We start from the raw sequence: 10,911 nt of genomic DNA, 5'->3' as shown, positions 1-10,911 counted from the left end.
CAATCAAGCACAAACCTAAACTATTCACAGTATGGTCAAATTTGATGATTGCTTTTTGATTTCACTTGTTGAGGAGTTGAAGATTTTCAGTTTCTGTTTTTTTTCAATCATTGAAAATGTGTGTTTTGGCCTCACTAGGACTTTCCACTGTTATGTGGCATCAGCTAAATAATAAACAGGTAATCAACAGAAGTGCGTCCAAACAGAAAGTTCCTGCAGGTGTTTCAGCCAGTCGACCTGCTGATTTGATAGATTGAGTTTCAACTGATCCAATCCCCCAAAAACCGCACAGACTCACATCTCCGACATAGCACTGCTGTGCCTGGAATTGAATCCCTGTGCTCATTAAAGTAAAAATACAGAATTGTATTTCTCTTCTTTGTCTTTTCACCACCAGCAGCTGAATTCATTGATTTGTTTGCTGATTTGTGTAAAGCAGCTGGTGTTGTTTGTCTGCAATGAAAACCTGCACACACTTGCCTGTCGGGCTCATTGTTAGAGACTATATAGCTCTGATTTATGTCGGCATATTTCTTCCTCTTGAGCACCAAATCCTGCGGTGCTTATTGGCTTCTGTGGATCTTAGAGGAACCCCCATGATGATCCCAGCACCTCAGAGTTTGGATTCAAAGAGGGCATGAACTAATTAACAGCACTGAACGGGAGTTAAATCAGCATTGGAGCAGTGGGGGGCATCACAAAAAGCTCTGATATCATGAAGAGGAAAAGGGTGAACGCCGCCTGTGCTGTTTGACTTGGAGTTGATTGTGTGGGTAATCGTGTGGTTAAATGTGGGGGGAGAGGCCCCTCCTGGGTGTGTTGAGGTTGAGAGGCTTTCCCTGCTGCGAATCTGTGTCTTTGGAAACATCGTGTAACGAACAACCTAATGATCATTTATTGCTCTTGGTATCAAAGTCGACAAACAACATCTGTTTCTCTCAGCTAGTTTAGAGATTGCTGTGTGTTTTTTTTTTTGGGGTGGGGGGGGGGTGGCATTTATCTAAACATCAATGGTAGGACAATGAAAAAATATAAAAATACACACTCACACAAGAGCTTCGCAATTACTGGGGTTAATCTTTGTGTCTGCACATTTCCCCACAACATGAACAATACATAAAACCAAAGAGAAGCCTTCCACTGCAACTTTTTGTCCAGGTGTTTATACTCTGAGAGAAACTATAGGGACTAAATTAAAGGGAACTTGCATTATGTAAAAAGCTATCACCTATATCAAAAGAGATAAAATATTTCGATAAATCAATGCAATTTATTTTAAAAACCAGATCGAAACCAGCAAACTCATGGAGGCAGAAAACTAATGAAAGTTTAGGCTTTTGAGCCGTCATGGGAACATTTTACATACAGATACACTGAGCAAAGAAATGTCCTTATTTTATTAATAAAATAGAGATTTATGACATGTTTCATAGAAAAATGTGTGCTGTAGCAAATGGTTAGTACAGTATATAATGTAGTTTCTTGCACCCACATGCACATTTTAAAATCTTTCAGTTTTTCTGATATGTTTGAGGATTTGCTATTGGTTGTGTCAAATTGAATATCTTGAGGTTTTGGATTGTATGTTGGACAAAAATTGCCAATGTAATATATTACCTTGTGCTCTGAGAAGTTGTGAATGCCAATTTTTTTCACTCTTCTAAAATTAAATAAAGGATTAATTGACTAATCGAAAAAAAAAATTCTCTCTAATAAAAAACAATTAATACAACCCCAATCCGAGAAAAATTGGGACGATGTGTAAAATGTTAATAAAAACTGAATGCAATGAGTGCAAACTAATTTAATTGGCAACAGGTCAGTAACATAAAAGGAGCATTTAAGAGAGGCAGAGTCTCAAATGTAAAGATGGGCAGAGGTTCACCAATCTGTAAAACTGGATGTGCTTGACCTTCAGGTCCTAAGCAGCACTTCATTAAGAACAGGCCTGATTCTCTGCTGGACATCACTGCATGGACTCAGCAACACTTCCAGAAGTCACTGTCTGTGAACACAGTTCACTGTACAATCCAAAGTTACAAATATAACTTAAAGCTGTATCATGCAAAGAAGAAGCCAGACGTGAACACGGTCCAGAAACACCGCCGTGTTCTCTGTGCCAAAGCTCATTTAAAATGGTCTGAGGCAAAATGGAAAACTGTTCTGTGGTCAGATGAATCCAAATTTGAAATACTTCTTGGAAACCATGGATGCCTTGTTCTGCTGACTAAAGAGCAGAGGGACCATCCAGCTTGTTATCAGTGGACAGTTCAAAAGCCTGCATCTCTGAAGGTGTGGGCAGCTTACACATCTGGAAAGGCTCCATCAATGCTGAAGGTTTTAGAGCAACATATGCTCCCATCCAGATAACGTCTCTTTCAGCAAGACAGCGCTCACAGTGATCACAACACCATGGCTTCGCAAATATTCCAGGTGCTGAACTGGCCTGCCTGCAGTCCAGACCTTTCACCAATAGAAAACATTTAATGCATCATAAAATGAAAAATTCCGGCAACCAAGGCCCAGGACTGTTTAGCAGCCAGAATCCTGCATCAGCTAAGGATGGGACACCATTCCTCTTCTAAACTCTAGCAACTGGTCTCCTCACTTCCCAGATGTTTACAGACAGTTGTTTAAAAGAAGAGGAGATGCTGCAAAATGGTCAGCATCACCCTGTTCCAACTTTCTCGAGATGTGTTACTGCCATTAAATTCAAAATGGGCTCATATTTTCCATGAAATGGTGAAATGGTTCAGTATCAAAATCTGATATGTTGTTTGTTCTTTTTTGAATACATTTACATTTACATTTAGTCATTTAGCAGACGCTTTTATCCAAAGCGACTTACAAGTGAGGTACAAAATATGGGAATAAAATATGGGTTGATGAGATTTGGAATCATTCCATCCATCCAAAATTGTCAATTTGTACTTTGTAATTGTTGTAATTTTACCATATCAGCCTTAAAGGTTATATGTCAGTGTTGTCCATAACTTGTTATAGCTAAAAACAAATGGACAAAATGTTTTAAAATTAAACAATAAAGAAAGAGAAAACAATGAATAGGCATCTTTCTGTCTTTCTGATAAATACTGGTAGAAAAGTACTAAATGTGCTCTTGAAGTCGTACAATTTGACATTTGTCTGGCATTGATGACAAGGTTAGATGAACATCTGTGCTTGACAGAAAGCAGTAATGACATGTCCCAGCCTTTCCGTGTTTCGGATTCCTTTGAAACAGATTGGGACCAATAAAGCTCCTCAAAGTCTGAACTGAAAATCACCAGAGAAAAGGGGAGAAATCTTTCTCCCAAATTTGTGCCAGAATGCGACAGACTGAGATGGATCTCTCCCCTTTAGGCCTCCACTGTGAATGATAATTAATGGAGCTGCGGTCACGCACTGCACTGTTGCATGCCGGGTAGGCGGCGAGGCTCTTCCCATCGATCACTGCTGACACCAGCATTTATCTGGTTAGCGCCGTGCAAGGCTCCATCTAGTCAGCCGGCTGCTGCAGAGGTCAAGGAAACAAGGAGGGGTGAAGGCAGAGGAGGAAATGGAGAGAAAAAGAAGGTTTCACAATGAGACAGTAGAGAAGTGCTGAGACAATAAATCAATTAGTTGACAAAAAGTTAACAAAAAGCCATGATTTTGGATGATGTCGTACAGAGAGTGCGACTAAAGCTGCAGATTCATATGCTCCCTGTTACCTACATGTATGGAAAATAGTGGGCCCTGCATAGTCTGCGTTGATTTGGAGCGTTGGTTGTGGATGTCATCAGAAAGTATCTATGGGGGACGCAGTCCCACATATGGCAGTAATACACGATCTCATTAGCACGTTTTAACTTCCACAACAGTAATGCGAGGTGTGGGGGAAAAAACTTACCCCACTGTCATGGTTTCCTGCTGTGATCACAACATTATTGTCTTCAAATGTTCAGCGATGATTATGCCTGAGCCTGGCCTCCTGTGTCTAAGCTTTAAAATCCTCCAGATGCACACAAAGCATGACGGGAAGTGAGTGAGCAGTTACGCAGATGACACTGCCGCTGCCTATTACGTACACATTCAGCACATGCATAAACAGTCTGAATTAAAGGTACACTTCCTGTCCATGTTCACATTATGGACATTTTGCGAGACAATGTGCGAGCGGTATATAACCTGTCTTCAGCCAATGTGAGTGACTCAGCAGATTCAAAGCTGTCATTGCCATGGTAACAATCAGGTCATGTAATCAGGCTCAGCGCTGTGTCTGAACATTTTACTGACAGTTTTTCCTCCCTCATGATACACAGTGGAGATTTACACACACACACAGTTTGAGTTTGTGGTTTCAGTCTACCTGCAGTAATAGGTCCAGGTTCACTGATTGGACAATTGTTAGAATGTCTTCAACTTTCTTCACATTGACATGTGAATAGTTCTGCATACTGCATTTTTACATTTTTACAGTAAATGTTTCAGCAATTTTATCAAAAGCAAAGCTTTCAGCTATATTGGTCGTCCACCAACCCCACAGTTGTTGGTTAAATCCCTGGCTCCTATGTCACATGGCAGTGTCCTTGAGCAAGACGCTGCTTAGTTGCTCCCGGTGAGTGTTGACCAGCTGCAGCTCCCCCATTGGTGTGTGAGTGTGTGTTTGATTGTGAGCGCGAATGGGTGAATGAGAAGCAGTGCAAAGTGCTTTGAGTGCCAATAAGTGGATGAAGCGCTATATAAGTGCAGAGCATTGAGTGGATTAAATAAAATAATTTGATTAATTGAAAATAAATGTTAGTTGAGGCCTCTATAGGAGAATATGTTGAAATGGGGAGCTTCAAAGAAGTAGTGATGACCATTGGATGGCATTCGAGACTATCCTGAGGTTAAAGTACAAAGTATTGCTCCCCACTGTTGTGATGAATCTCTGTGGTTCCTGAATGAGGAGCAGTGGAAAGACGAGGACTGACGAAGACACACAAACAGCTGTGAGAGGTCAGAGCGGGTCAACGTTTTTTAACCCTAGTTTCCAACAGCCTTGGAAGCTCGTTGGGATTTTTCTTCTCACAACACACACAGGTAGAAGTTGCACAAGCTCAACAAAGAGCTCTGAGAAATGAAAATGTTTTCAGCAGTCGCTCATTAGGTGCACAATTATGTGTTATGTTTAATAGATTCCAGGAGAATGAATTTTTTGTTGTGCCGATAGTAACACATGAGCAGCTGAAGAGAATTAATGTAGAAACAAACAAACAAAAACAAAGCTATGAGTTACATATGGTTGCATCCATGTATAATTGACACTATGATGAACAAATGTGTAATAGTAGTTTTTACTTAATTTTTGTTCAGTAATGCAGTTGGCGAACATAAGGTGAAATCACTGGTTAATGAAATATGTTCGGAGTTCATGTTCTCACAATGCTTAAATTATAAATGATTAATCAATTAAATCGTTTTTAAATTGTTTTTTCATTTTAATTCTTAATTACAATTTGGCCCATGACATTTCATCTATTAACAAAATTGTCTTCCACATTATAGGGCGATATCATCAAAATTATTATCCATTGCAATACCCAGCTGTGTGTACTTTATTTTGGTTTAAAATTTAAAAAAAATAAACATTTCCTAATCTAAATAAATATTGGATGAAAATCTTAATAAATTGGTAAAAAAAATTTTTAAATCAAGACATTTCACATTGAAAGAATTAGAAAACATTAATAAAGATCACACTATGCAGGGGTTCAGAGTTTCAATACTGAATATCACTGATACTCAGCAGCACATATGTTTGATTCCTGTCTCAACCTATGTGATTTAAAAAATGAGTTGCCGCAGCCTTTTTCTCATGACAAACTTCAGTGTTCACAGTGCTTGTTGTTCTCCAACCAGCATTGCAGTGGAAAAGGCTCCCAGAGCTTGTCTCTTAATGCACCACACACGTGTGACTTCTTCTGCCTGTGGCAAAGGAAGAGCACATGAGGTGTCAGCCTCCACTTCAGCCTGCAGCACAGAGGTCATGTCAGAAGCGGAGAGTGGAAATGGAGGATGGGAAGTGAAAGAAAATGAGAGATGGAAGGAGAACAGAATGAACTCTAATTATCCAGCTGTGAGGAGGTCAGGGGAAAGAGGTAAAAATGAGTTAAGGGAGGCTGAGGACGGGTGAGGCGGTGTCGTTAGGTCTCGTTAGCCTGCAGCTAAGAGGTGAAAGTCAGCTGCTGTCCGCCAGCTGCTCTCTTCCTTTTTTTTTTGCAAGTTTGCTGAAACTCTGTAATTTAAAAGGAGGCATCGTGGAGTAAAAGTACACAATGGTTTTGTCCTGTGCTTAGGAAGAAAGGGGCCAACAGAGGAGTCAGTCTGGCTAAAAACAATGATGAGGATGAAGGGTTTTCTCAGTAAACCTCTGTATCTGTGATTAAGGGGTTTAAAATTGCGTATGCTTTTTACAGAACCAGGAGATTAGCTGTAATATCCATCCATACAAACAGCAGATAAACATAATACTAGTAAGATGATAAAACAAGCTATTGGTAAAACTGTGTCCAGCAGTATGCTCGGCTAAAAAGCTCTAATATTTAGTATTTCTTCAGCCTCTTTCTAATTTTAAGGTAGTAATGGATATTGACAAAGAGAAATTACAAAAAAAACACACAACTACATGCCGACTCACTTAGACTGAAAATGAAATAGAAAATTTTATTGTAAAAATTCCCAAATGTTAAGCGGATTTTGTGCTCTTGTGTTTTTGATTGTTGGCTGGACGGGATATTAATGTGCCTACTACAAAATCTGTTCAGATTGAGCCCTTGTGTATAAAGAGCAGGTCATTGTTTATCGAGGTGGGTGTTGATGACCTTTCTATCAGGAAACTAGCTGCTTCAGTATGCTGTAAACTTTTTCTGTCTTGTCCTGCCTCCTGGATGCTCCGCCCAGGCACCATGCCCTGCATATACCAAATGTAGTATTTCTAGTGGGCGAGAACTCGTTCAACACGGACAATCCTACGTTGTGTGCTACCTGCGTGAAAGGGCAACTCTGGATAATGTCCGGGCATCATTGGCCACAGAATCAGACCTGCACATTGTCTAGAGTTCATATGAGAAAACAGCTCTGTTTTTTTCTAACTGTGCCATTTAAAAGTAGCAAATTTTGCTATTGGTATCTCCTGTTTGCAAGGTAACTATGGATGGCGAAACAAAGAATTAAGCACTTGATGACCACCTCTTTGTAGTGTATGAAATTATGTTTACAAATTAAATGTTTTGCAGTAGATTTGGAAATTTAAATTTAAAATTTCAATTTAGTTTTGCAACTTTCTGTATCTTGTGGAGTTTCCTCATGAGACCAGTTGTAGATGCAATTCAACATGCTTTCTAGAAGGATTTTTACTTGCAAATGATGTGGTTTCCTCACACTGTACGTGTATGAGGGTTTAAAATCAGTAGCAAAAGGTTGTCACCACTGAGGAGGAGGAGGACAGAATAAGTGAAATAGTGAGAGACAAATGGAGCAGGCAGAGGAGGTGACAGTATCAGGTTAGGCCACCGAGGCGGGATGAGGAGTGACAGTGAAATGAGATAAACAGGGGAAACAGAGGAGGAGGAACATGGAGGAGCTGCCAGTGTGGTTGTGACTCACTGCAAGAAGGTCATCGCTATCAGAAAAAGAGAGGAGGAAGAGGATGATGGCTGGAGAAGGACAAGGAGGTGAAGAGCAGAAGAGAGGAGGAGGCGATGCTGTCGGGTTGATTCGCTGTTCAAAGTAAAACGAGGAAAAGGAAGTGAGGTTCTGAGGGAGCGGGAAGGTTATCAGGTTAGTCTGAGGCAAGGAGATGTGACAGAAATAGGAGGAGAAGCAAAGTTAGGGGGAAATGGAAGATGTGACGCTGTAGTTGGCAAATGAAGTGATGGCTGGGACGACATAAAAAGACCAGAAAACAACCAACAACATGCTAAATCTGCAAAGGTGCTGACACCACCTGACCAACCAGCGAACGTCCACATACAAGGTTTTATTTTGGCTTGGATTTGGTCTGTCAGGCCCCTTGTGCAGCTCCGTGTGGGCAGCCTACCATAAAGCTGTATATAGAACAACTACATTAAAAGTATTCAGATCCACGTCTCAGTGTGGAGGTGGCTGAGTTGGGTCTCTCACGACTGACGATTTCAGCCACATGACTCAAACTTTGATCACTCTCACACTAACGCAGATGATTCATTTATTTCTCCACCAAACGAGCTGATGTTTAACTAGCATTGCTGGAGGCAACAACACTCATTAAAATAATCGCTCAAGCACCAACAAATGAGGCTTAATCCATAATGCTATTAAACCTATGGACCACGGTTGTCATAAATCTTATTGAATCATGTTTTGTCTGCAATTCATGTGGACAAACAAATTGACTAAAATAGTAAAATGTCCAGGAAAAAAAAATCTAGATTAAAGTTTTTGACCATTTTTCTTAGCTCTAATTTACAATAAATGGCTTCTGCAAAAATCAGGGATATTTTTTAATTATTTTTTTAAGTGTTGCATTGTGGGATAAGGCCCTTCACCTAATGTTTTTAGAGGCTGCCAAAGTGCAGATCTCTGTAGCCCAAAGAAGCCGTTTGGACCAAAAGAGACGAAAGGAAGTGAAGGATTAAGAGGAGGGAATGTGAACAACGAGAGGAGAAAATGGGCAGGAAATATCACTTTATTTGTTTATTGGTGAACGTACAAGCAGATTGGTCCATTTAATGATTGTTTGGGGATCGATCTCTTTACGTGAACCTAGTTAGTCCCAAAAATGCAGCCAGCAGTGTGTACTCAGAGTAATTAAAAGGACTTCTAGTAAATTAGACCACTTCTGCAGAAAGGACACCCACCATAAGTCCTTTTACATTTTGACAATTTGCTACCTGAGCAGTAGAGGCTGAAAAGCTGCATTTTAATTAAATTACCAATCATCCGAGTGATCATCAACAACACAGCCTTGGTTAAAAAAATGTTGTGCAATGGAAATAATGAAAAGAAATTTAAAAAAATGAAATCCTGTAAAATAAACATTTCATACGACAGCCATATTATAAGGCAGCTGCTACTTGAAGTGATTCCTTTGCAGCACTTTACAGGGGATATAAAGTATTTGGGCCATAAAACTTCAGCGCATACAGAAATTCCTTTATTCTAACTAAAGAAGTAAAACAGTGAATGCCTGTAAGAAAAACGCAGTTAAAGAAAGTTACCGTGTGTGTGTGCACGCACGCATTACATTGGGTAAATGAAAGTGAGGTCAGGAGAACGTGCACAGTGCTTATTACTTAGTGCACACACTGCATGTCCAGATGCACAAGAATACACACATGGAGGTGGAGTTTATTTCATGCAGGCTGATTAAAAATGCACACAAACGAATTACAGGAATTACAGCACAATAAAGTACACAAGATTTTGACATTCGTGGATTTGCACTAATCTATTTTTGCATATGCAGAATCCTGTAAAAATGCTTCGTTTTTTGCTGAGTGCGGCAGTAATCCTCACGTGAGAGAACCCTGCAGCGTCAGTGTTACCGTGCCGTACCTGAAAACTGCTTCTTTTCCAGCAACTAATCAATCACGAAGCCGCCCACGGCCATTTGAAATTAATTTCTATTAAATTTTTCCTCAGAGACGAGTCATTTATGTAAATCAGAAAAGCTGCTGCAGAATGATAGTTTTTCTGCATCATGCTTGTTTAAAATTCCTACATTTCCTACATTTTATCTTGCAGGTGAGCTGAGTGACACTTTGTTTTTGTGTTTGATGCTTAATTTTTTTATTCCAATTTTTTTCATATGCGGATCCCAGAAAATAAGTAATCATTTTGGTATTCGAGAAGATCAGAAGAAAGAAGGAGTTAAAGGAAAGGTTATTTGTTGTCATGGTAATACGTGATTTAATGCTCATGGTTGTAATTGTACTTGCTGTTATGTGAAGTTGAGTTCAGGAGTTTTGATTCATGTGTCAATCATTTGTGGCTCCTTCAGGCAGATTTCAAACCGTCCAGCAAACAGACAGCACCACGGCTGTGCTTTTAATGCAGGTGATATCATGTGTTTCAGGAAGTAATTGAAAAGCCTTTCGGGTGAATAAATATTTGATACAGAACAATAATGACTTGGTGAAGTCGGAGGCAAAATACGGCAAACTCTGTGGAAAGCACTTTGAGTCAAGGTCGGCTCTCACAAAATGATGAAAAGACATAAATGTCAGCATGAAAACTGAAATAATGTTCAGTAATAATGTAATCTGTCAGACAAGATCAGCTGATCCTCATCTCAACTCCAGATCCAAGTATCATCTGCTCTGAAAGAAGGAGAGTAGATTACAGTAAATCTGTGATGTCGCTTAACTGTCCTGTCCCTGAGAACAAGCAGTGTTTTTTCCACTTGAATCAACGAGAACATATTCATCCTTTGTTCCAACTATTCTCAGCACCACATTTTTATTCATATTAATGGATGTTTTTTGAATAAACACTAAGTAAATAAAATCCTTCAACAAGCCAGCATCCTCATTAAAACTATGCCAAAGATATTACACATAGAATTTTTGTTACGTGCACATTAATTGCAGCAGCACTGACAAAACATCTCGGAATGATATAATCTTTCTGTGCAAAGACGAAAGTGTGTTGCTTGGAGAGCAGTGGGTTTTCTGTTGACAGCCATGAGAGCAGCTGTCTGTCTTCAATAGTTTAAAAAAAGATTTGAATAAGATATTAGCAATATGAAGAGTTGCCTCATGGTATGTTGGGCATGTGCAGAGACTGAAAAGCTACTCGAGAACATATTTGTTCTCATTTTGTCTTCACTAGCTGATGTTGATCAGGACAAAAGTAAAGCTCTAGTTACTAACAGTCCTTTCTCGTCAATGTTTGCGACGGACATTTTCA

This window comes from Channa argus, chromosome 20, assembly GCF_033026475.1.
Source record: "Channa argus isolate prfri chromosome 20, Channa argus male v1.0, whole genome shotgun sequence".
Taxonomy (NCBI): domain Eukaryota; kingdom Metazoa; phylum Chordata; class Actinopteri; order Anabantiformes; family Channidae; genus Channa; species Channa argus.
Note: the sequence above shows the minus strand (reverse complement) of the source record.